This window comes from Pteropus vampyrus, unplaced genomic scaffold, assembly GCF_000151845.1.
Source record: "Pteropus vampyrus isolate Shadow unplaced genomic scaffold, Pvam_2.0 Scaffold20, whole genome shotgun sequence".
Lineage (NCBI taxonomy): Eukaryota > Metazoa > Chordata > Mammalia > Chiroptera > Pteropodidae > Pteropus > Pteropus vampyrus.
In genome coordinates, this window is record NW_011888801.1 from 5,367,764 (window position 1) to 5,394,769 (window position 27,006).

The 27,006-nt window shown below is 47.3% G+C and overlaps 1 long non-coding RNA gene across 1 annotated transcript in view; it reads left to right on the forward strand.

Moving 5' to 3' along the window:
• The first annotated feature begins 3,268 nt into the window (after positions 1 to 3,268).
• Positions 3,269 to 27,006, forward strand: part of LOC111736481 — a 92,200-nt gene continuing 68,462 nt past the window's right edge. The window contains exon 1 of the long non-coding RNA XR_002779187.1: positions 3,269 to 3,405. This is a non-coding gene — a long non-coding RNA (uncharacterized LOC111736481). The remainder of the gene's footprint in view (positions 3,406 to 27,006) is intronic.

The window sequence follows — 27,006 nt, forward strand, 5'->3', positions numbered from 1 at the left end:
ACCAATGAAGCAGCCCTCTCTCCTCCAAGATGTGTCCCGAAGATAGTCCATTTGTTAGTTCATTCATTCACTCACTCGCTCATGTGTTGAGATTTTCCTAGGTCCAGGCTCTGAGGAAACAGAAATTCCTTTGATATACCCTCAAGCAGTCCATGTCCAGCAGAGAACCAGCACACACACACACACACACACACACACACACACACACACACACACACTATACACATGCACACAAACACATATACATACAAACACACAAACATGCATACACACATACACACAAACACACACACACAAACAAACACCAAATACATAAACACACACACAATCCCAGTACCAAGCAGTAAGGGCTGAGATAGAGTAATATTATGGGATTGTAGGAAAGGAGGGGTTTATAGCTTGGCCTTGAAGGTGGTCAAGGGAGACTTCCGAGGGAAGAAAACTAAGTCTTAAAGGGCACAGAGACTTAGAAGGGGGAAAAGCTGGTCTCCTAAGAAGGTACTCTTTGTAGAAGCAAACAGAGAGAGTTCACTTTTCTTCAGCCTCCAGGGAGCCCCATGCTTGGCTGTGGAAACCTGCCACCAGCCCTCAGTGGCTCTCCATACTAATCCCTCTTTCCTCTCTGCCCCTTCTCCCCTCCCCCATGCCATCCTCAACTCCTCTGTGAAATTGCATTTCTAACCTTGGCTGCCCCCAGCCCCTCCATCACTGCCAGGAGAGGCCATCAATTCTCTGAATCAACCTCAGCCCCTCAGCTAGGAGTCAGATGGCAGCCTCAATTAATTTCCTAACAATCAGAGGAGTTTGGTGGAGAGGTAGAGGGAGAAGGGAGGAGCACTATAGCTCCCAGGAGTGTTAAACTTGACTGGGTGCTCTTTTGTACCTTCTGACCGCCTCGTGTATCTTGTCTTTTTCTCATATGTAAACAGCATTAAAAATAATGAAAGGCTAGGTCCTGAAAGTCCTCACTATAGAGTCCACTGGGGAGAGAATCAAAAGATGTTCACAGCTGGCTGCCCTGAAAAAGGTATAGTGGAACATGCCAGGGGTCTGGGGTCGGCAAAAATGGATCCTTGTCATGGCTATTTTATTATCTTGCTGGGTGACCTCAGGTAAATTACTTCACCTTTCTGGGCCACATGTGCCTCATCTGTGAAATTCGGAAAAAGCCGCATCCCCAGGATATCTCATCATACATAATAACATCTGGTGACATCACTGGCTTTTAATTGATAAGAGCAAAGCAGGAAATTTGAAAAGAAATATGACTGTTTTCTTTCTGTTCTTTGTCACCCATGTCCCTCAAGAGATATTAGTAGCCATGGCTGATAGCTGATGAGGCAGGCTGAGATCAATAGAGTATATCAGCATTCTCCAAATGAGCTGGATGTGTTCATGCCCCCACACCCTTACCTCATTGCCTGGAATACCCTTCCCACCCTCTCCTCACCCTTCCTACAAGTGGACATTCTATTAAGGTCCAGTTTAGTGGCATTCCCTCTGGGAAGACTCCTTGACTCCCCTGTTTGAAGTCTCTTCTGGTCTCCAACAAACTTCACTTGCTCTTCTGTTCCATTGTCAATGTTGTTTACCTTGTGTCCCTGGCCTGTAACAAAAATTCAATAGCACAGAGTATGTCCAACATGGTGCAGTAACTAGCATCTCACTATCAAGTGAGTTTGATCTGAGTTAGTTGTTACTGTGAATAAAGCACTCTAGCTAAATGACTTTTGAAGTGGATCTGGGCAATTCTGTAGCCAGGACACAGGCACCATAGGAGAGGGCTATACCTTGGAATGTTGATGCTCATGTGCATCTGGGAGAAAGAAAGGATGAAACCTGTGCACTGACAAGTGTGGTTTGGGGAGATGGTCACAGACATCTTCACTTGGGTTCGTTTAATTGCCAGGAAGAGAGGACTGCTCAAGCAGCTCTTGAAGAAGTTTTGTTGAAAGATACAGGTTTTCCTGGAGCTTCAGAAACAGGATTTGCACCTCAGTGAGGCCTCACAGGAAATTGAGACTGAAGGGAAATTGTGTGTAGTATGGTGCCACGGGGAGCAGTCTCTTTCCGTAAGGTGTTCCTGCTTCTCCCCACACATTGGCTCTGCCCTACTCTCTCCTTTGTACTCCCTCCCACTCCACATCCTCACCTCTTACTCTCATTAAGTCTTAGGTACTAAAATGATGCAATTGAAACACATATTTCCTCTTGTATTTTTACTTAAAGTCATGAAATATCACTTCCAAATGTGCTGTATGACTGTTCTTATCTTCTTCAGAGCTAGGCACAGGTTTGAGCTCACCCTAACCTGATGGATAAGAGGCTACTACTGGGGTGTATATGCAAGAGCAATGGACTAGAGTTTAAATACCTGATTCTACACTGACTGACCAGGACACCGAGTGCTGAGCATCACCTATGAAGGTCCCTATTTGCTGTGCCATAGAATGGAGATGATCACTGTGTCCTGCTGACGTCACTGGATGAACACAGCATTTGAATGGTTTCATCTAGTCTCAATAATAATCTAATCCAACAATCTGTTAATTCTAAACTCTTTCCTTCTCCAACCTCAGGGGGCCTCAGTTCTCTCATCTACAAGATGGAGAGGTCTCTCTGCTAACTGGCTCTGTGGGCTTATGGGAACTTGGGCTGGCTGCAGATCTAAGATGCTCTTCTTCCACCTTTAGAAAATAGTTATCTCAGATACTCGTTTGCACGATTTTGGGTTGATCCCCAAACCTCTGGATGAGAAACCTCTAGCTTATTATTTAGATGTGCCATTCTGGTGACAAATGGCTAGAAGTTTGGGAACAACTGTGTGTGTGCTTGCTCAAACTGGGGACAGTATCGCCCCACCCAAAGCAGAGATTTATGCTCATTGACCAAGATCTATGAAATTGTCACCCTATGAATAGTTCACTGGCAGCCAGAGTCAGCCTAAGGCTTTTAGAGGAACATTTGGGAGTAATTTTTGAAACATTTTGCTTCTTTCTCTTTTCTTAGTAAGTGGTAAAACTAGAGGGAGAGAAACCCAAGATCCATCCCTCCCACTCGCTATGAAAGCAAAGCAGGACATCATTGTCCCTGGCTTCCTCCTGGCAGAATTTATAGTCTATAGCTTGCAAATTACTGGAGGGAATGTGCAAACCTGGGTGATGATGTGGGAGAGAACATTCCCCGGCGCTGACGTGGGTTTCCTTGAACCAGAGATTGGGTAATTGAAGCTCACACTCTGAACAGCTATAGCAAAGGTAATCTCCGTGACGGCACTGGAAATAGCCCTACTGCCTGGGAGGATTGCAGTGCTGGGGATGCCAGACTTTGATGAAAGACAGAACCATGGAGCCCTGGGCTTAAACTCACACAAGGCCCTTGGGTCTGAAGGAACTCAGAACTGAGGTAGGGTTTGCCCACAGTGGTGCCTTGCTCACACAATTGAGTCCTTGCTGGGTGTGTGTGTTGGGGTGGGGGAGAAGTAGGGAGTAAGCTAGTCTGAAAACTCTATAAGAGTAGGGATTCCATCTGTTTTCATCACTATATCCTCAGCTCTAAGCATGGAGCTGGATGCTTCTGAGATCTTTACAATATTTTGTTCAGTGAATGAATGATGAGTGAATAAATGAATGGTTCTAGAATAAGTGAAGTGAAAGTTGCACTCCATTTCACCTATGTTCATCTCATGGCTTGTGCCTAGGTTTGCCCAAAAAACAGAATAGTGTCTCACTACCAGAACAGTAAGATGATGCACACCTATGTTGTATAAGAAGCAGTAGAATGAATACGGGGTATCTAGCTGTGAGCATAAAATACCCTTGTCTTCAGGTTTCTGAAGGTAGGAGGGGAGCAGGCTATTCTCTGTGGCACTAGGGGCTTAGAATCAGGACCAATGGATAGAACAAGAGCTAGAGGCAGATCTCAGCTCTACCTAATACCAGTTGCTCACATTTATGGAACACATACTACATGCAGGACATTGCAGATGGTGGACAAAGAGACTTAATGTGAGGGTTAATTTTATGTGGCAACTTGACTGAGTCATAGGGTACCCAGATAGTTGGTGAAATGCTTTTTCTGGGAGTTTCTGTGAGAGCATTTTTGGAAGACACTAGCATTTGGATCAGCAGACTGAGTAAAGCAGACTGCTCTCTCCATCGTGAATGGGCCTCATCCAAGCCATTGAGGGCCTGTATGGAACAAAAAGATGGAGGAAGGGAGCAATCTCTCTCTTTACCTGACTGATTAGTCTGGAACATTCACCTTCTCCCGCCCTTGGGCTGGGGACTTACCCCATTGGCTCTCTGGTCTTAGGCCTTTAGACTTAGTCTAGAACTTACACCATTAGCTCTCCTGGTTCGCAGGCCTTCAGATTCAAACTGGAACTATACTACTGGTTTTCTTGGGCCTCCAGCTTATAGATGGCAGATTATGGGACTTCTTAGTCTCTGTAATTGCATGAGCCAATTCTTTCTAATAAATCTCTTTGCTATTTGTTCTCTTGAGAGCCCTGATCAATACACTTAGAGAGTGTATTAGTTTCCTAGCGCTGCTGTAAGAAATTACCACACAAAATGGGTAACTGAAAATAACATAAAGTCATTCTCTCACAATTCTGGAAACCACAAATCTAAAATAAGGGAGACAGGGCCACACTGCCTTCAAAGGTTCTAGAGGAGAATCTTTTCTTGTCTATTGCAGCTTCTTGTGGCTACCAGCAGCTATTCTTGGGTGCTCTTTGATTTGTAAACACATTGCTCGAAACTCCTTGCCTGCTCCTCTGTGTCTTGATTTGGATTTAGGGCCCATTCAGATAATTCAGAGTAATATCATCTCAAGATCCTTAATTTAATTACATCTATGAATAGCCCTAGTCCAGATAGGGTCACATTTACAAACTGCATGGATATACCTTTGGGGAGAGTTATGGACTGAATGCGTCTCCCCCAAATTCACATGTTGAAGTTCTACCCCCCATTGTGATGGTATTTGGAAATAGAGCCTTTGGGAGGTAATTAGGCTTAGGTGAGGTCATGAGGGTGGGGCTGTCATGAGAGTATTAGTGCCCTTATAAAAAGAGACATTAGAGCACTTTCTCTTTCTCTCTCTCTCTCTCTCCCTCTCTCTCTCTCTCTGTTTCTCTGTCTGTCTGTCTCTCTGTCTGTCTCTCTCTCTCTGATTCTCTCTGTGTATACAAAGAAGAGGTTATGTGAGCACACAGTGAGATGGTAGGCACCTATGAGCCACAAGAAGAGGCCTCAGAATAGTACCTACCTTGCTTGCACCTTGATCTCAGACTTCCTAGCTTCCTAGCTGTGGGAATACATATCTGTTATTAAAGCCACCCAGTCTGTTGCATTTTGACTGATATAAGAGCCACCATCCAACCCACTACCTGGAGGGTCAGCAATTGTACAGGTCACTGGAAGCCTCTGCTTTTTGCCACTTTCCTATGAGAGCCTTTGAAAGGCTTTATAATTATTTATGCTTTCCTAGGAGGCAATGAGTTCTTACTGGAGGGATTCAGCTGGCCCCACTGATCTTGGTGGGATCCTTTTGAGTCCTGGGATTCTGCAATGGTACTTGGACTATCTTCCTTGTCTTCTGTCCACTAGCAGTGAGCTCAGAACTACCAGGCAAAGTCACCTCCATGAATGGACTTAAAGCATTTGTCCAATATTTATGGAGGACAACACTTTCAACGGGAGCCTGGCTTATGGCCTCCTGGGAAAGGGTATTTCTACCTGTAGAAAAGGCTGGTCTTGCTCTTGGTTATCAGTCTTCCAGGCTTAGAGAGTCAAGACAAAGAGACGGTTATAAATCACCCACCAGCTAACTTACACCCCAGAATGGACTGGGAAGTCACAGGGACCTTCCAGATCTCTCTGGCCCTTTTGCAAGACTGAGCCCTAAGAAACCTCTATTTCATGCTGGAGGTGGGAAGGGAAGGTTTCTTAGAGCCACAGGCCTTGCTGAATGTGAACTCAGCATACCCTTTCCATCCTCCCCAAATCCAGCCTATCCCCTGGCTTCCCCCAGCATCTATAATTCCGTATGTTGTGCTCGCAAACACCGTGTTGGAAGATTTCATGCTAATGAAAGGGTTTCTTGATTAGGTTACACTGTTACTGTAAATGTTCCCTCATTATCTATGTTATGGTAGGAATTTGAAAAAGTATAAATTGAGCGTCTTGCATAATTTATAAAATCTGAATGTTTCCTAATTAGTTCGGTTAGGTTAATGATGGTACAGTGTCACTTCTTCCTGGTCCCTGCTAATGACCTTTCCCCTCTTCATTTTCAACACTTTCTATTATTTACAACTCCCACCCCCAACACCAAATCCAACAACCAGCTTCCAGAGGGGCCTCATCAAGCCCCGGATGGGACAATCAAATACCCTGGAAAATGTGAATAGCTCCTTTTTTCTCTGTGCCCCCCACCCTCATTTGAGAGCAAGAGGCAGCCTGCTTCAGGTCTGCCAGCATGAAATTTGGCTCAGGCCCACTCCCTGAAGAAAGCCAGCGAGGTGCATTCCTTTGGTGTTTGCATAGAGACTGGTCCTGGCCTCCATTAGCAGCTGGAGAAGTGAAAATGCTGAAGGAGATGGGGGAGGAAAAAACCCTCTCAAAAGGATTCTAAAATAACATTTTGCATCCTCAAGTAATTCCCAGTTCTCCCTGGCAACCATTCATTTCTTCCGAACAGCAGAAATTTGCAATATGAAAGTGGATTGGCTTCTCCCTCCCTTGGGGCCCCTCTATCTCTTCATCCAGCGCCTTGGGTAAAAAGCAATGCATACGTTTACAATATAAATGTGATTTAATCGACCTCCCTGTCAGGGAGAAATGGCAAGCATATCAAACAAGACCAAGATGTTAGAAAGAAAAATCATAAATTATTTCAGTGACGAGTTTCTGAGCCGCCTCCCGGACTACTAGATGATGCTATATAAGGCTGTCCCTTGAAACAATAATTAAGATAATTCTGTATGACAAGGAGAAAAATGTCCAGCTTTGTATGAAATGTGCTTCATGTTAGCAAGCTGAATGCTTGGTATTGATTACACTCCCCCCAGTGCCACTCTCCCCCCGCCCCGCCCCCTTCGACAAGCCACTGCAATTCAAGGCTAAAATTAATTGAATGATGCAACATTTCTTTTCTTGCATCCTTATTTACCGTACATGCCTCCTAGAAGCCATGCAAAGTGGGCTGGCCTCTAATTCTCCAAATTGATCTCTTCCTTTAGTGGTGTCTGGGAGAATGCTTACATGTACACACACACCCCTCAGCTGGGTGTCCATTGTTCTCCGCTCTAGAAGGCATGATATCTCCCCTCAGGGGCAGGTTTGATGGACATATCAGCCCAGCAGAGCCCTAACTTTTCCATTACGAGGCCATCATGGGGCTCTCCTACAGAGATACGGCCAATGTCATAGGGAAAATACAGTTCCCATGCAGACTGGACTGGGCACCCCACCCCTGTCTACTACAGCCTGTGGAAGAGCACCTGGCCTCTGTCTAGCAGAATATCCTTTCTCCCCTCCCCCCTTCCAACCTCCCAGGGTGCAGCGTGGACCTAGAAGGGACTCTTCCCCCTCCAGTCTTCCATTCTAGCTGCCATATCCTTAAACTGTCACCGCCCCTCCTGTGAGAGGCATCGGGTGATTCTTGGCGGAAAGAGATGGTTTATGGCCACGGCTCTACTGGTTTTTCCGCGGCTCTATTTCATCCTGACTGCAGTTGCTGCCGCCGTGGTGGCTGGTAGAAGGCGAGTCTCAGCCTCAGGTAGTTAATCCATGGTGAGGTCCCTGGGTACCTGCAGCAAGGCTAATGACTGCCTGCTTGGAGAAGCAGGGGAGCAGTGGCAGAAGAAGCCACTGCAGGGAGGGTGCCCAGGGATCTGGACCTGGAGGCAGGTGGGGCTGGATGCGAGGTGCCTCGACTTGCTGGGTGACTTGAAGGAGTCTTTTCTCTGAGCTTCCTCAGAGGGTGGTGGTGGGATTTAAGGCAGAAGCAAGTGACAGGGTTGGCATGTTGTGCACAATCGATGATTTTTTTAAAAACCAGAGGCACTTAGGCGATTGTGGGATGAATAAATGGCTCTCAGTTTGACAATCCTGTTTATGATAACCCAGAGCCTTGCCCCCAGGGAGACATTCTTTCCAGAATAATGACAAAGGAGGGCTCTTCTCTTCTGCCCTGAATGCCAAGGAGGGATTGCAGTTCCACTGAGCTCCAAGGAACTGTTTTCTGGAAACAAGTGTGAAAGGCACTCATGGACTCCCTGTCTTAGCCATCCCCAGGAGACGTAGGACCATCGCTTAGCTGTAGCTATAGCTCATGGAGCCTGGTGGTGACAACCAAATTGTGTCTGAGAGGCTTGGATGGGAGAAAAAAGCAGCATTGGCATCCAGATCAATGCTGTGGGAAGAGGGCCATCTAGGTGGGCTCAGAGGGCAGGCGGGAGATATCGGGGTGGAAGCATACTAGTGGGGGCTGGTCCCATGGAGCATTATTACCCACTAAAACCTACCCTTAAACTCGCCCATCACTAGGGCAGGGCAAGAATGAGAGTGAGGACAGGTTAGCCTGGTGCTATAGCTTCAGAGGTCCTCACTTGAGGACCATGTACATCATATCCACGCTCCCTGAATGAAGCACAGCACCCAGCACAAAGTAAGTGCTCAATCAAGGGAAGAGGAGAATCCGTGTTGAGGGGAGTGTAGCCGAAGCCGGTCTGGAGCACTCAGAGGCCATGGTGCCTTGGGACCAGGTTGTTGAAAGGCAATGTGGGGAGGCCATTGGCAGCCCAGGCTTCTCTCTCTGCCTTCTCTCCGGGGGTGGGGGGGGGGTGGGCTGATGGAGCACCCAGATGGCTTGAGACTTGCTTTTGTTGGAAGCCTAGCGTCTGGCCTGAGGCCCAGCTCAGGCAGCATCTGAATTGTCCTCCTCTGACCCCAAATGATCCATCAAATACTCAGACATCACTGATTTCCCTGCAAGTCCTGGTACCCGGTAGGAGCTCCACAAGGGCTCACTAAGTGGTTGCCTGCTTGAGGAAGAAGCAGTCCTTCTCTGTTGATGAAAGAGCAATTAAGACTTTAGGAGTCTGCAGTCTAGACAGGGAGCTGTCAAGTCTCACATAAGTGGGTCTGGGAGCTGGTAATAGGAGATTAGGGGGCTCCTAGGGAGGAGAAGCTGCTTTAGACATGGCAGGAGGGAGCCTGGAGGCTGGTCAGGTGGGGAGGGCCGAAGCCTGTTTATTGCTTGGAGGAGAGAACATTAAAAAGGACCTGCCCCTCTGCCTGCCTACTCCGTGTGTCTTCCAGGCTGATTTTTACACTGTTTTCTTTAATGACTTTTCATCACAGTCAAAACAACTCTCCTGTCAACTTACTTCCTTAAAAATAGTTGAAAAGATGACACTTGGGGAGAAAGTGCTTAGAAAGAACAGCTACTTTCCCTGCAAGCTCCTCTAGTTCTGCATTTGGGAAAAGCCCTGTGCTCCCCCACTTGAGGTTTTAATCCTGTTATCTCTTCAGTTTACTGTGTGACCTTGGCCAAGTTACTGCACCTCTCTGAGCCCCGAATTCCTCACCTGTAAAACAGGGTTAAGGCTCAATGATGCATAGGAACATATCATTCCCAGTGTGTAGCGTCACACCAGTGTTCTCAGCCCATGTTCTCACGCAGCAGTCTGGGAGGGCTTCCTGGAGGAGGTGATGCAGAAGAAGGTTGCTAGATAAAAGACGAAGCCAGGGAGTTCAACAACAGGCTGAGCTTCTGTGTGAATCCCACTAGCAGCAAGCTTGGGGATACATTCCTTATCTCAGTTCCCTGGGTCCTCTCATCATTGTCCACCTCACCGTCCAGAAGGCACTCATCCTTGACCCCTTGCCTTTGCTCCGCATCTGATTCTCAACACAGCACCCCTGCCACCTGTACCCTCTTCCTGCAGGCTGCCTAGATGGAGGAAGGGCACAGTCATGGCTCACAGAATTTGGAAGATTTTAATCATTCTCTTTTGTCCACGAACGATTAGGGTGACTCCAGCTTGGAGACAATTAGTAAATTATTATTATTAGTTTCCATTTGTGTGGTGCTGCCCTTTGAGGAGCCAGCTGATTTAATCAGGGATGGTTAATGGGAGCTCAAGCAACTCCCCTAACTCCCCATATGCCTGGGAAACCAGAATGAATAGATGTTGCCCATGGGACTCAGTATTTTGTGCAGTAAGGAGCCCCTCTCTAGTGCATGACACCTAGTGCTCCCTGCTTGCAAGTGAGTCTCCTGGGAGCTGAAGAGCTGGTAAGAGGGAGACATGACCTGGATGGAATGTTGGTTCTTTTTACCCCACAGCCCATGCTTCACCTTCCTGCTCCTTACTCTCTCTTTTCAGATAAACTCTTGTCCAGTGCGTCTCAAATTATGACCTGGGTCAGAATCACCTGGAACACTTGTCGACACAGATTTCTGGGCCCCATTTCAGTGTCTGATTTGTGGATAAGGGGTAGGAACCAAATATCTGCATTTCTACCAGTTTCTAGGTGACGCTGATGCTGCTGGTGCAAAGACCATTCTTTAGGAACTGCTTTGTTCACTGGTTCTCACCCCTGGCTGCACATGAGAATCATCGGGAGAGCTTTTAAAATGAATAGTTTCTGGCTGCCTCCCCAAGCCAGCAGGGGGTCTGGGGTAAATATTTAAAAAGACTCCCTAGGTGCGTCTGATGTATGGCTGGGTTGAGAATGCAGGCCAGGCCTTTTCTTGAGAAATGAGGACCTACTTTCGAGGCATCAGAGGGGCCTTTGTCCAGTCATTGAGAGGCTCAGCTTGGCATAGCCATAAGAGGATGAGCAGCATGGGGACGTCCAGGTACCTGCTTCCCAGCCTGGGCTTCTGAAACCAAGTCTATCTTCCTGTCTCTTTCATTCCTTCCTGTATTTCTCTCTGCACCCCTTTTCCTTCCCTCCCTTTCTTCCTTCTGTGACTAGTTTTGTGAAGGATCCCAGCTCAGGAGACTGCTGGAGTCATTATATGGTTTTCCTTTACTCCTGTCCCTCTCTCTCTTCTCCCTTTGTCCCTTACAATGCCACGGGATGTCTCATGAGTTCTGACCACTTTTGGTAAGAACCTTCTCTGGTTTGGCCTGGTCTGAAACATCAGCCTCACAGCTGTGTCAAAGCTCTCTCCTTGGTGGAGAAGAAGAAATGCCCTGCCCATTCAAAACTCTTGCTCTCCTTCCCATGTCTTCTGGATTAGGAGGTGTGGAGACTTTCTTGCTTCACTCATTACCAGTAAATTGAACTGACCACCCAGCGGTGTGGGAACCCAGGATAGGGCCAGCTCACCAAATTAGGGGGCATATGGAAACCTTCCTGACTTGGAAGAAGTGGTACCTGAGTAGGATCTTGAAGGACGAATAGGAGTTCACCACTCAGATGAGACCTGTGTGAACATTTGTGTGACTGGAGCATGTAGGAAATGGTAGGAAGGAGTGGGGGACAGGCAGGGGCCAGATCATGAAGGGCCTTGTAGGCTATGCTTAGAAGCCAGGGGCACTTCTCAGAAGCATCTCTGGGTGGTCTGGTTAAGCCTTGCTCCCTCTCCACAAGGTTCCTGTTTTGAAGGGTCTGGTTGGTTACTTTTTTCACAAGATGTGGCAGCTCTAAAGCCCCAATCACTTCAGTGTCCATCATTTCCAAAAGAAGTCTTCCATCTTGATTGCAGTAGGACCAAGGGATGGCAGGTGGTAGAAATTGGGCAGGATGGAGAGGGATGCAGCTCCCTTTGCCCTAACTCAAATGGGCTCACAGGGGAAGAGACCTGAGAGAGCATCAGGGCAGTTGTTGGCTCAGTTTGTTTGGGAGTCTTTGGCTGAAATATTAGTGGCAGAAATCTTGCCTGAGAAGTGAGGAATTCTTAGAACCAAATGATTTACCTAAGAGAAAAGCAGAACATCGATTATATTTCAGAGGTGGGACTTAGGCCTGACATTTTAAAATGCCTGTTTTCATTTTTCATGTGTTTTATGAACATATGCTGCTTTTCAGCAAGGAAAAAGTCCATGTCATTTCACAGCTATTTATTCAGTACCAGGCCTTTTGAGACCCCACGGATTCAGTGGCACACCAGACAGGCCGGCCCTTACCCTCCCAGAGGGTGATCCTGTCTCCAAGTTAATGGGCACTGCTGTGGTCTGGGTGCGCTTCCTACACAACCTCATTAGTCTTGACAATGACTCTTGGAGACGGGCATAATTAACACCAACTTATAGATGAAGAACCAGAGGCTCAGAGCAGTTAAATCACTCGTCTCAGGTCACACAGTTAAGGAAACAGCTGTGCTGGGATTCAAGCCCAGATGTGTTTGTTTCCAAAGGTTGGGCTATCTGATGCAGATTCTTTTGGTCTATCGGGCAACTCTGCAGGCTTGATGTGCTGAGCTGGACCCCTTCCTCCTTGGGTGACCCTAGGAAAGTCACAAGCCTCAGTATCCCCACCTGTAAAATGGGGATAATTACATGCCCCTCGTAGGCTCGATGTGAGGAGCAGAGAGGATGAATGTAAGTTACTCATGAAAACTCCTAACACTAGTGGATGCTCAGCTAGTAAGAACTTCTAATCATAGTCGATGGTGATGTGAGATGGTGATGACCTTCTTGCTTCCTGTACCAACAGAGAATCCATTTCTCTTATCTGCTTCTAGTACCTGACTTTGGAAGATACAAGTTGTAGCTTGACCCCCTTTATTGTGACACAGAATGGAATTCTTATGGGAAGGTTACTGCCAACACTAACTTTGTTCCTCTACCCCTGACCCCTAGCTCCTCACGGCTGCCGGTGCTCAGGTCCAGGCTTGGCCTTGTTCCAAGACAGCCTAGACATGGGTTGTCAGCATAGCAGCAGCCTCTACCCCATTCGTGGTGGACTTAAAATTAGTTACTAAGACTAAGGCCAGGGCGAGCCATGGGCAGCCGGGCTTGTAAATCCTTCTTTTGCTGTTCATAATCATTGCTATTTTGGACCCCTATTTACCAGGTGCTTTACACATGTAACTCCTACTTTCTGCTTGGTTGGTATACAAGCTCGTGGCTGCACTCTGCCTCGGTACACAGGGTATTTTTCCTGCTGGTTACTCTCAGAGGTGACAATTGTCAGCTCTCTGTAGCTTGAAGAAGGAATTCTATTTTTGGAGGGTTGCAGAAGGTTGTGCTATCCATTCGTCCCCCAGGAGTGTTTGTGCTTGACCTTCATGAGTCAGCCATTCCTTATCTTGCTGCCTGTCCTATTCCCGGTAGAACTGCCTCCTTGAGCTCCACTTTGGCATTACGCCATTGGCTCGTGCTGAAGATGCAGTGTTAGGAGAATCAGCCCTAAGAAGCTAGTTACCGTGCCTCTTATAGAAGAGGGGCTGTCAAGGAAATTGTTGAGAGACATTTCTCTTTCCTTCAGAACTGGGAAAAGGAGGGCCAAGAAAGGGGTGTTTCTTTTTATGTAGGAGAAATCAATCTATTCAATAGTTCCTTCTTCCTTGTTTTGCAGGGAAGCACAGAGCCAAATGTGTAGCCATCTCTAGAAGGTGCCCAAGACTATAGCATCAACACCTCTGTGTGCTGACATTACCCTTGTCTAGGGCTTGACCAGAGTGTCCTGGTCCTTTCGAGCGACTCTTTGGGTTGTCCTTGGGAGTCCACCTCCGTATCTGACTTAGTCTTCCCCATCCCTATCAAGCTTGGGAGCAGGTCTTCCTTGGGTCCTCGTTGCCTCTCCTCTTCACATACCTGTCTGTGCCTTCCTGGTGTTCCAAAAGATGAGGCTGACATTTCACGTTTCCATGGGAACAGAGTCCTCCTGTAGCCAGACAACTAAGTAGACAGGCTGAGTAGGAGCAAGTGTGAGTATGCATGTGTGCGTGCGTGTGTGTGTGCGTGTGTGAAAGAGAGAGAGAGATGCTCTAGGACCCCAGGGTCCTTGCTCGGTTCCCCTCTGTCTCACACTGGCAGCAGCAACCTCCTCTTGGTGGTAATCATACCCCTTCTGCAGCTCCTACATCTCCATCGCTGACATAATATTGCACCAGGGTCCATCCATCTGCATAATCATCTTAACCTGTTCCCACAAGAGAGTTTAAAAGGTCTGGGCTGTTGGAAAATGACCATAAAGCTTGCACGCAGATACCTTTAGCAGCAATGCCGACATCTATCACAGGGTAATTACGAGCAGGGAGTGAGGGCATGGGCCCAGTCTGGGAACTGTTTGGGGCTGAGCCTACTCTGACTTGAAAGGGGAGGGAGGGAAAGATAGAGAAAGGAAACCTCAAGAGAGAAGAGCAGTGCTTGCAGCAGCAAGAGGACTTTCTCTCTACCAGAAGGAGCTCTCAGCTTCCCGAGGGGAAGGGGCCTTGCCCCAGTCTGTTTGGGGACTACTGGGTCCTCTGTCCACATGTTTGATGGACCACAGTTTTCTGGGATTAGAAAAAGAATGTCCGGGACTCTTCCCTTCCAACTGTGTCCTACATCCTCAGCTCTTCTCCAGACTAGCTGTGTGGTTTTAAATAACCCCCTTCCTTTTTCTGTGACTCTATTTTCCTATGTGTAAAATGAGGGGACTAGACAAGGCCATCGGTTTCCAAACTAGTTTCTGTGGAACCCTAGTGTTCCACAGCAGGGTTAGGGAGGGGAAGGAGGTAGGCAGGAGTCAGACCCACCTCCTCACTCCCACCACAGCAGCTTTGCTTTTGTTGACTCTTGTTCAGGATTCTAAGATTATGTGTGAAGAACAGTTGCCTGCTACTAGAAGAGTCAAACCCCACTGGGCTCCAAGACTTCTTAGGCTCTCTGGAGTTCATGTGCCGCTGTCACTAGATTCAGAAAACCAGATTTGGTTGCCCCTTTCACGTGTTCCTGTTTTGTAATTAACTTTCTTGTGCTGGATGCAACCTCCCTTCAGGAAAATAGTTGGGTCTGTGCTGATAGAGACTGAGACTTGAGACAGTGTAAGAATGCCAAGGGTCAGACATATATGGACCAAGTCCAACACTTGAAAAGTGCTAACTGGGACTGGGGGCCAGCCAACAAAACCCTGTTTTCCCAGGTTCACTAGCAGTTCAGCTTCATCAGGAATGATCCTGGCCAAGGGGCTCCTGTAAGGAGGGTCTGCTTTCCTGGTACTGACACAGCAGAGCTGGTTTCTCCTAGCACTCGCCCACACCTGCTCCCTTGACTGTCAGCTCTGAATGGGGCAGCAAGTTTCCTGCCGGTGACTCAGTCACCTCTTCCTGGTGTCTATCACCTGCCTGAGCCATCGAGGGCATCTGGCTGCAGCCTCTCTGCTGCCGACTTCTTGCTTTCAGCCACTTAAGCTTCCTGGCTATTTGTCTCTAATCTGCTGCCGTCTCCCCACCTTCCTCTGGGGTGGGGGCCAGCTCTCAGGATGACAAGACTCACTATCTCCTTTATCTGGTTTACTGGGCATTTCAGGCTTCAGGGTGCCCTTCATTCCTGGCTGTGGGGAGGCTGAAAAAAGACAGGTGGATTTGCTAGTCTGGTCATCCAGGACCACAGAAACACCCATTTTCTTCATGCCACTGCCTCGCCAGATGACTCTCTGGTATCTGCCGGACTCCACCCAGCCTGTTCTTAGCAATAACTCCCAACGCGCCCTGCAGCTGGGACTGTCTCTGACCAGCCCAAAGACTCTGGATATAGCTATTTAAAGAAGGAATGATGGTACCTCTTTCCCAGGAGGCACTGCCACCTGTAATGAGTGCCAGTTGTCCAAGGTTCTTCTTACAACTTTGCTTTGGGTCAGAGGATATTGGAAAGCTGAGGGTGTCCCTGGTGAAAGACTGTCAGGGATTCCTTTGCCCATGTGCAGCTCCTCCCGCTGAACCTCTTAACAAGTCTGCCTTGTTGAGATGGATGTGGGGGGATGAGGGAGTGTCACGTTTGTTTAGTAGTAGAATTCCTTTTCTCGATGCCTCTAAACAGAGGCCCCAGAAGAAAGACATTCGAAAGCAGAGCTGCTTAGGTGGAAACAGGGGCTTGGGATTCTGGACTGCTTTCTTATAGTGCACCCTCCGTACCTCCCCACACTCCCCACACGGCACACACACATTCACTTTGAACTAGTTCATAACCCTCTTTTTCTACTTGAAAAATAACAACAACAACAAAAAACAACAAAAAAGAACAAAAACCAAAAAACAAAAAAGCATCACCTCTGGCACTTCTCCTTTCTGGGCCTCCAGGACCTCAGCCTTCTGAGAAAAGTGAGAATTTACAGCCAAAGAGCAGGGTGAGTGTCAGTAGATGAAAAATCACTAAGAGGAAATATCAGGGATAAGGGGACTTCTGGCTAAATTGACCTAACAGGATTCTTGCTGAAGGTGGTCCAGGGTGATCAGACATTACACAGGGGATGGTAGAAAAGAGGAACTGGATCAGATATTGAAGGTGATCAGAAACGGAGGGTGATAAGCTATTAAGGTTGGAGAATCTGACTTAGCAAGATTCTTACTCAAACTGGATAATGCAGAGATGAACACAGTAGCTGAAAAGTCGAGGTCTAGGTGGAAAGAGGATTCAAAAGAGCTTGGCTAGTGTCTGGTCAGAGACAATCTTGATGAGTCCCCCTTCTTGCTCAGGTCACAGTGGCATCGAGGTAGAGAATGAAGAGAACGTGGAGGTTGAGTTATCTTGAGGAAAGTGTTGCCTAGATAGCTAAAATGGACAGGGGGCGCATTCTAGAAATAGTATGAGCAAAGCTTTTGAGGGGAGTTCACGAGATTTCGAACCCACCAGGCTTGCTGACACAAAGGTCCTTTGTGGGGAGCTTTGACTGACGAGGTGGAGGAGGGGAGGTGGTACCATTTAGGACAAAGAACACTAAGGCTGGGCTGAGGACTTCAGTTTTGCTTTCTTAGCTACAGAAGGTAACTGAGCAGATGGACAGTGGTGGAATGAAAGGCACTTGGATCCCTGCAGAATGCTACCTTCCAAAAATATGGTGGGAGTGGTCAGGGCAGGATCCCGGAGTGGACTGAACAAGCTCTCAGAGCCCCTCCTTTGCAATTACAAGCCGAGTCCCAGGGCAAGGCCAGCTCAGATGTGGATCTTCTCCATATCCAAGGGGAGATTAGCTCGGAGCCCTAACAATGTTAGATGTGTGCCCTCACTCAGCGGCGACGCCTCCGAGACTGTCAGCTTTATATCTGCTTCTTTTTATCAATACAGGCAAATAATTCTCTAGACATTTATCACTTTAAACTGTCACAGTCCAGTGCCTTTCCTGAGGACCAAAATCAATACTGATCTTGGTTTGAATACTTTTCTGACAAGGTTCCTATTTGTAGATTCACAAGTAGAACTAATGTGTGTTAAAGCTATTCAGTTTGGCATTTTGCAGCTCCATTGACACATTAAATATAGGCGTTCACCACGACGATTAACCTTACAACTATTAAGTAATAAAAATCCTGCATACATATTTATTAGCTCAACATCCTACTCCGACATGATGCCTTCCTCAACGAGTCAGAAATCAGAGAGGTGGAGACAGTTGCTGGGGACGTGAGCTCACTCTTTGCAGAGGCTATCAGGAGGGACTCCAGGATCTCCAGGCCTTAGTGGAAGGAGCTGATTTGGGGATGAAGTCCTAGATGGTTCTAGAGCCGACAAGGGACTGAGGTTGGTAGGAGCAGAGCTCAGGTCCTGGGATGGTAGGCCCAGCGGTGACTCTGGATGAGGACCCAGAAACCTCATTCCTGGTGCTTTTGAGTAAGCACCCTTTCTCTTTTTGAGCCTTAGTTTCCTTACCTGTAAAATGGGGTTGGACTTGAATCAGCGACTCCTGATCTTTTTGTATGGTATGCACCGAGAAGGGTAAACTTTGTGCACATACGAGGGTCAACGGGCAAGGCTGCTTATAACCAGCAGAGACCAGCTCAGGAGCTCTGGATGCCCCAGGGCCTGCTCTGGCCATCAAGAGGGTAGGGGGATTAACATCTCAGCCAGCTGATAACTCACTCACCCTTAGCATAGCAGGGGGACTGTCAAGTAGATGAGCCAGATGTCCCATTTAGGGTGATGGTTGGTGACTCTAAGTGCTTTCCAGCTCATCGATGGGAACACCTGTTTCCTTGATGCTGTCTTTCCTGAGCTGGCATCAAGAAAAGTTCTGGGCACCTATCTGCAGGCACTAGTTCATAGACCCCAGGATCCCGGATTTGGGCTCAGATGGATATCCATGAATGTCTATTGTCATTTTGACTGGTTTGTGCCTGTGCACTTCCTGTTACTAATAATTTGCATATCCCCACCCCCCCCACCAACGCTGCAGCAGGAGACTTCACAATGGGACAGGTGAGAAGTTCTACAATCAGCACTCCCCAGTTCAAATACTTTTGCCAGCCCTTGGGTCATTCATCGCTTCTCTCTACTCAATAATATTCAAGAGCTCTGGCACAGTCTCTGAATCAGGGTGGGCACAGGAAGTGGAGCAGTTGTGAGTAGGTCTCAGTGTAGTAGAGGGACGATGATTCCTCATGAAATTACAGAACATGGCAGTAATGCCAGGAGGGGAAGGGAGCAGAGATAAGAAAAGGCTGCCAGAAGGAAGGAACCTCTGCTGTGAGACTCATTGAACAAGCTGGGGTTAGTCAGGCCAAGAGTGGAGGAGAGTGTTGGGGGTAGAGGGACAGCATGTGAGATGGGGCACTGTGAGAGTGGTGGGGAGGCGTCTTGCACGCTGCCTTCCCTGGGCCTCAGCCATTGGACTCTGACCTCTAAAGTTGTGTTTGTGACTTAGTGTGGCAGGGATGTCCCAGAAGATGAAGAATGTGCTCTGACCACAGGCTTCGGCCTTGCCAAACCTTCCTTCACCTGCATGGTGCCCTCCCTTCCCCCTGTACCCATGGTCAGACCTGCACTGCGATCTGGCGGCTCACCAGCCTTTCCTGACTCCCTCCCCATTTTCTCTCACAAGGGTAGTTCCTTAACAAATCCCTTGTGCATTGAATCCCGTATCTGTGTCTGCTTTCCGGAAGGACCAGGCTCACACAAGCAGGAAGTGCTTCAGGAATTGAGGGGGTTCATTCTGATTTCAGGGGAAAGTGCGAGATCAGAACCGTCATTTCTGTTTTACGGAAGAGGGGATGAATGCTCAGCAAAGTTCTAGATGTAAAATGCTTTTCAACTACAGTGTGGTGTGCAGAGATGGGGCCCATGTCCACTGCTATGGCATGGAGCAAGGACCTCCTGGGGACCCAAATGTTCATTTACTCTCTCATAAAACTCTCCTGGTGGATCCATGAACATTCGTGGAGATCAGGGCTTTGAGATGTCAAGTGCTTTGGCCAAGGACACACAGACTCCACGTCTGGGATTCAAAACCAGATCTGTCTGATTGCAAAGCGTGTCTCAGCATTCTCCAGTCCTCTGAGGTGTTTCTACACTGTCTGTGTGCTAATGGACAATCAAAATCTGTTACTTCTCAGCTCTGACAGAAGGAGGCTTCCACCCAGACTCTGGTTTCAACCTCAGGAACCCCCAGCTGTGGGCTGTTTGGCTTGGAATGGGAAGCTCCTTAGAGAAGTGAGGACCCTTGAGCCCTCATGCACTGCAGCTGGGGGACCTGGGACATGCAGGCCACGTTTACAGTATTGTGATTCCCCTCAAGACCTGGGTCCCAAATCTGTGCCATCCTCCTTCTGCACTGTCCAGGGACCCTCATAGGTTTTCTCATGAACTCCAGAGGGAAAAATAAGGAGACCTGGGTTTGTGGCTGGTTCTTCCACTGCTGAACAGCCAGGTTAACATGTGACCCCATCACTGTCTGAAATTCTCCAAAACCTGAAAGGCCTGTCACTGTAGGACAGCTACTAGCTGGGGGTAGGGGTGCCAGAGAGGACTTGGCATGGCATTGGAAAGGAGCGCAGCTCTACTTTCTCAGACTGAGGAGACTGAAGGTAGTGTGGATGCTTTTCCGTGGCTTGGGGCAGGGGAGTCCAGATCACTTTTTCCTGCTCCCTGGGGGTGTTTTCCCTGTGACCGTGGGTTGGACTTGCCACTCCCAGCTGGTGCATGCTAAAGTACTCCTGGTTCGTCTCTGTTTCTATTTTCTATCTTGACAGAAAAATTGTGATTTTTACACTGTCATGAAACCAATAGGTCTCTGACATCTGTTTTTGTAATCTGTGTAGCTGATTTCCTGTACTTCTGACAGTTCTATTACATCTCTGACAGTGTTATAAAATTTTTCCTCTGGGAAGTTGAGGGGGGCATGTGCCTCTCCTCACCATACTTTCCTAGTCCCTCTTGCAGATGAAAGAACAGAATGGATGTTTTTTTTGTTTGTTTTTGCCCAATGTTAGCTGCCAGCCACCTCCTGGGAGGGAGGAGGATGAAGTATACAACCAACAAATATGTGGGGGAGCCCTGGATACCAAGTAGCACTGTGGAGGTTAGAGAGTGGAGAAGACCACGCTGAGCTGTGTTGACTCAGGAATCCATGTGGGGTGAGGGTGCTTCATCCATGGGGTCCAAACCGGGCTGACTCTTTCTCAGCATCCTGTCCCCACTTCTGGTGAAACTCGAAGCACCATGTGAGAGAGGAAGAAGGGCTACTTTGTTTTATTCTGTTGCCTGGCAAAGTCCAGGCATAACGCTGGTGGGCCAGGGCAGAGCCTTGTTTGCAGTGTGTGTGTGTGTGTGTGGGAGGGGGAGGTGTTCAATCTGTCGCATCTGCCCACTGGAAGACACTGCGCCAGGTGACAGAGCCATGGCCTCTGAGCTTAAGGGCTCCCCAACATGTCTGTGTGTGTAAGACCATTAGTGCGTACCCACAGATGGAACACCTATTCTGTCTCCGTGCTCAGAGCACCCACACTAGGAGCATGTGTGTCCTGGGGCATGAATGAGTGGGCTATGCCTGTGTGGACAGATGCTGAGGACACGTTTGCATCTAAGTCAGCTGATACTAAGGGATGATATCTGTTTTCAGGACAACAGGGGAAAGAAACAGAACCAGTGGAGTGGGAGGGAGGCCAATATCATCTCAGTTGTGAACATTATCTGCCCAAGGAGGCAGGAGCAGGGTCACCCTGGCCCTGTCACTGCCTTACATGGCAGCCTTGGGCAAATCTTATTCTATAAGCACCAAGCCTCTGACAAAGAGGAGGAGGAGCTCAACATTATCCTGGAGATTCTCCATGAAGCATATATAAGGTGGCCCCGAGACCCCAAATAGCACGGCAGGCACTGTGAAAGCCTGAGCCACATCTCCGTCTGCTCTCGAGGCATTATATGGGGCCTCTCAATCGACTTAGCTACTCTGATTTTCCTGTCTATGGAAAACGAGGCGTTACCATGGCAACTGCCACATTACATGGTTCTGTCCTGGCGATGCCTCTGAGATACAGAGCAGCTTCTCAAAGAGATACACTTTTCAACATGTCATGTAGAATTCTGTACTTGTTAGGGAAAATCGCATTTCCAGCAAAATGACATGCTTCTCCTGGGCTTGCAGACGCGCAGCTCACGCCTTTCTTAAACAAAGAATTTCATTCACTGCCTCTCTGGCCTGCCACTGGCTACCCACCCTCCAGAGTCCCAGTCTCCTTTACATAAAACATGAAGCTGGAGAGGAGGGGCTGGGTTGAGGGCAGGGCTCAACTAGCTGTGGTGGAAGTGCCCAGACATGGCTTTCTTCTACAGCAGAGGGTCTGAGAAGCCAGGTCAGGGTTTGGGAGCTTTGGCCTCTGCCTGAGGGGTCAGCTAGTTGGGAGGGTGGCTGGCCCTGTTCTCTGATGTCCCTGGGCTTGCTTCTCGGACACCAACTTGATTTTTCAGGGCGGCGCTTAGGAGAAGAATCTTGGATGCTCCAGCACTACTCCTGGGTCAGTGTTACCAAAGGGCTTCTGAGGGGTTGGTGTCTGCTTTGGGTCCAACATGTCCTGTGTGTTCAATAGAACTGTGCCATTTTTTTTTTCCCTATGGAGAGCACTGTTGTAGGCACTAGGGTAGGGGTAGCCAATGCATAACGACAGGCAGCGAATGGGGGACAATGCCCTGCTTCAGCCTTGCCATCCTTGGTGTCACCTTGAGCTCTTCCCCCTCTTGTCCTCAGATTTGCCAACTGTCCAATGAGCAGGTAAGGCTGGATGCTCTTGGAAGAGCCTGTTCTAAAAGTCTGTCCCCTATGCTCTGGTGGAGTCTCCAGACCTTACTTCTCCTTGGAGTCCTGCTTAGGCCATCTGGAGCCCCTCTCCCTAATTTATCAAGATACTTTGACTGATAAATTGGACACCAGGATTTCCAGCGAGTTTGTGCTGACATGGGGTTGCACCTCTACTTGAGGAGCTGGTTTCCTTTATTTCTGTGTTCAAATCAGGGCCTCCATTCCCTGAAGCCTACCCTGGTACTCTGGCCCTCACTGGAAGGGTGTGTGGACCAAGCTATTGAGCGGCCAGAGCAAAACCTGCAAGCATTGATGCATGAGGTGAATTGATGAATTGATTTAACATGTGCTTCTTGGGGATCAGTATTAAATGAGTTAATGCATGTGAAGTTGCTTCAAGAGTGCTTAGCACGTGGAGAGATACTTCTGGCCACACTCTGGGCCAGGCAGGAGGCATGGGGAAAGCTGAGATGACGGCACAGATGCTTCTCTGGAAGAGCTCTTAGTGGGCAGGAGGTAGCCCGGTGAAGGATGCCTCTTGGCCCAGGTGGGAAGTGTGTGCTCATAGTGGCCTGGTCTTGGGCTGGGGACCCTCTCTTGTGCTGAGGGGAGCTCTTGCTTATTGGCTGTCTTTATAGGACCCCTTCATTCTTTCCTGTTAGAATGGCCCAAGAATCGTGAAACTCTCCGGGAGTTAATTTCACAGCTCACGTTGTCCTCTCTCCATGGGGTGAGCTAGAGGAAGTTTTCTCCTTCTGCCTTCTCCAAGGCATTGACATTGTTTCTGGAAAGAGCTTGGCTAGAGAGGCTTTGTAAATTCCTGGGACTCCAGGCGAGTGGCAAGGGTCTCAGGCCACCCTCTTTTCACAGGCTGGTTACCTAGGAGTTTGCCACTCATGGATAAGCTGCACAGCAGCTGTCTCTCTGCCAAGAGCCACAGGTAACCTCTGGAGGGGTGAGATGGGTTGGCATTGGATACTAAAGCAATTAAGAAATAGTAAGATTTGTGGCAGACACAGAGAATCTCTCCTTTTCCCTGGTCTGAGAAGGCAGGTTTACATGAGGAATTCAGGGTTCTCTTGCCTTGAAACCAGTGATATTCAAAGCATGGTCCACAGAGTGGTTCTGGTCTGCAAACTATACTGGTCCACAAAGCCAGGAGTTTGCATCAAAGTGTAAAGCAAATACAACACTAAGTACATGTTTAATTCAGCTTATTATATATACATACATAAAATTTTTGTAGCAGGACGTTCTCAATGAAGGAAGCAGTGTGCTGATTTAGATTCTGGTGCAAGCTTGGAATCCCATGCAGACAAGCCCTCTGAGGAGCACTGCTGGAATCCACCCCTCATCAGCCTTCTGGTGTGAGACAGGACCTGCCACTGTGCTGCTTCGTGTCAATATCACCTGTTTTTCAGCTTCCCACTGGGTCTCTCTGCCTCCAGGCTTGTCTTCCCCCAATGCATCTTCAACCCTGCAACCAGAATGACTTTTCCAAAATGCAACAATGGTCATGTCACTTTCCTGCTAATCACTTTCCAGTGGGTCTCTGTTACTTTTAGATTAAACCCAAACTCCTCCACATGGTAAAAGGGTCCTACACAGCCCAGTCCCTTGCTGCCTCTCCCACTTTACCTCTCACTCATCTTGTTTTTGTCATCTAGTAACAGGATTTCTTTCAGCTCTTTAAATGTACCAAGTTTTCTCTTACTTCTAGGCCTTTGCCCAAGCCATCGCTCCTGTCTGGAACCCTGTTTGCCCTTCCTTTGGCTGGCTACCTCCTAAGTTCTCTTCCTTCTTCATCAGAGATGTTATCTTTGAGCCCCTCCTCACCCAAGTGTCAGCGAATGATCTGGATTGATTAGGTTGGCCTCAGCTATGTGACAGAGACTACTTATTGCTCCCAAATATCCTTCCTTTCTTTATTATCAATGGAATCCTTCATTTTGGTTAAGCTCATGGCTACCCAGAATAGACATGGTTCCCAATCTCCCTTGCAGCTAGATGTAGCCATGTCACTAAATTCTAGTCAATGGGATATAAACAGAAGAGCTTCTAGGAGTGTTCTTTAAAGAATAGATATCCTCTTCTTCCATCTCTCCTCTTCCTCTGGCCAGCTGAAATGTAAATGTGATGCTTGGAGCTTGGGCAACCATCTTTGATCCATGTGAGTGGGAGTCACATGCTAAGAGTGGCAGAGCAGCAAGAGAAAAGATGCTTGGCTCTCTGACAACTTTAAAGCTTCCTCATCACTCTGGACTGCTTATCTTCAGCCTGCCTGCCTCTCTCTTCCTTCCTTCCTTCCTTCCTTCCTTCCTTCCTTCCTTCCTTCCTTCCTTCCTTCCTTCCTTCCTTCCTTCCTTCCTTCCTTCCTTTCTTTTTCTTCCCTCCCTCCCTCCGTCCGTCCGTCCCTCCCTCCCTCTCTTCCTTTCTTTCTGTCATCAGGTTTGTTATCCCTTCTAGGCCTTTCTTTATTTCCTTTATTTTTAATTAATAAATTTTTTAAAAAGTTCATCCATCCCTCCACCCCTTCCTTTTTGACAAAACCCAACTTGATCTCTATATCAGTGGGTCTGTTTCTGTTTTGTTTTGTTCATCTATTTTGTTTTTTTTTTAGATTCCACATATAAGTGAGGTCATATGATATTTGTCTTTCTCTGTCTGACTTATTTTACTTAGCATAATACCCTCTAGGTCCATGCAAGTTGTCACAAATAGCATGATTTCATTTTTTTTTTATTGCTGAGTAATGTTCCATTACATATATGTACCACATCTTTATCCATTCATCTATCTATCGATGGACGCCTAAGTTGCTCCCATACCTTGGCTATTATAAATAATCCTGCAATGAACATAAGGTCACATATATGTTTTCAATTTTGTGTTTTGGATTTCTTTGGATAAATACCCAGAAGTGGAATTATTGAATCATATGGCAGCTCAATTTTCAAATTTTTGAGGAATATATCCATACTGTTTTCCTTAGTGGCTGCATCAGTTTATAATCCTACCAACAGTGCACAATGGTTCCCTTTACTCTGCATCCTTCAGCACTTGTGATTTATTGATTTTTTTTTTTATGATAGCCATTCTGACAGGTTTGAGGTAATATCTCCTCCCATTCAGTAGGTTCTTTTTTCATTTTGTTGATGGTTTCCTTTGCTATGCAAAAATAATTTAGTTTGATGTAGTCCCTTTTTGTTTATTTTTTTATTTGTTGCCCTTGCCCAAGGAGACATGTCCCAAAAGATATAGCTAGGATTGTTGTGAAAGATTTTACTGCCTGTGTTTTCTTCTAAGAGTTATATAATTTCAGGATTTACATTTAAGTTTTTAATTCATTTTGAGTTTATTCTTGTGTGTGGTGTAAGAAAGTGGTCCAATTTTATTTTTTTGCACCTATTTGTCTGGTTTTCCCAACACCATTTATTGAAGAGATTGTCTTCACGCCATTGTATACCTTTGCCTTCTTTGTCATAGATTAATTGACTATATACCAGAAGATTTATTCCTGGGCTCTCTATTCTAATCCATTCATCTATATATTGGTTTTTATGCCAGTACCATACTGTTTTGGCTATTGTAGCTTTGTAGTATAGTTTGAAATCAGACTTCTTTTATATGAAAGAGAAATAAGCTTCTATCTTGCATAAACCACTGTTATTTGGGGGCTTTCCGTTAACCACAGTTAAATCTCCTTCCAATTGATGCAAGTGCACGTAGCCGAATACCTGAAAGCAAAGAAGACTTTTCTAGTTTTCTCTGTTAGCAAGAAATCTGGAGGGAGGGCTGTTCCATGGTTGCTTCCACAGCCTTGATAATTACCTCTGTGATTCTCTCAGCCTTTTCCTCATGGTCGCAAGATGGCTTCAGCAGCTCCAAATATTATGTCCTCAAATGGCAATACCCCAGGCTTAGGATGGGTTGAAAAGGTAAAAGGAGCTCTCCTCACACATGTTTTATTACTTTGGAGGAAATCCATTCCTAGAAGTACCCAAACTGACTTCCCACAACAACTCATTGGCCAGAACCCTAGCTGCAAGGCAGGCTGGGACAGAAAGTCTCTGGCTTTTTAGCCTCTGTAGCGGGAGGCAGGTGAAGATGAGTTGGGACTGGCTGGTGGCTGGACAAACCATAGTACCTTCTACATTGCCCCTCTCTGTACTGTTGCTTTTGACACCGAGTTCACCTGTCTATTGTCTTTTCTCCAGAGCAGGAGCTCTGTGAGGACAGTGATTGGTGCCAAGTGATACTATAGAAATGCTATTAGGAATGTGGCATCTAGAGCCTGTTACCTGAGTTCAAATCTTGGCTCAATTCCTATGGAATCACATGGGATGTTTTAAAAATTAAAGGTGTCTGGGCCCCACCTGCAGAGACTTGAATCTAACTGATCTGAGGTGCGGCTTGGGCACTGGAATCTTAAAAGCTCCCTAGTCAATTCTGGTGTGCATCAAGAACAGTGCCTGGCACAGAGAAAGTGTCTAATGGATGTGAGCCCTGATTGGTTTTGTTCATCATTTTGGCCCAGTCCCTAGCTTGAGGCCCAGCACATAGCAGGCTCTCAATAATTGTGGAATGAAGGAATAAAAGTTTTTGAGCAAGAAGTTTTGGATTGAGGTTATTTGGTCCAGCCCTCTGGCACTGGGATTGCTATTCTGCCCCTTTGGTTCTAGGACTCCAGGGCTGTCTACTTCCTCTTTCTTCAGACAAGGCCTTCAAGAGTCTGTACAGACCAGCACAATCTCCTCCCTCATCCACAGTCCACAAAGAAGATGAAAAAAACCCATAAGAGGAAGACTGGTAGAACCCACACAGA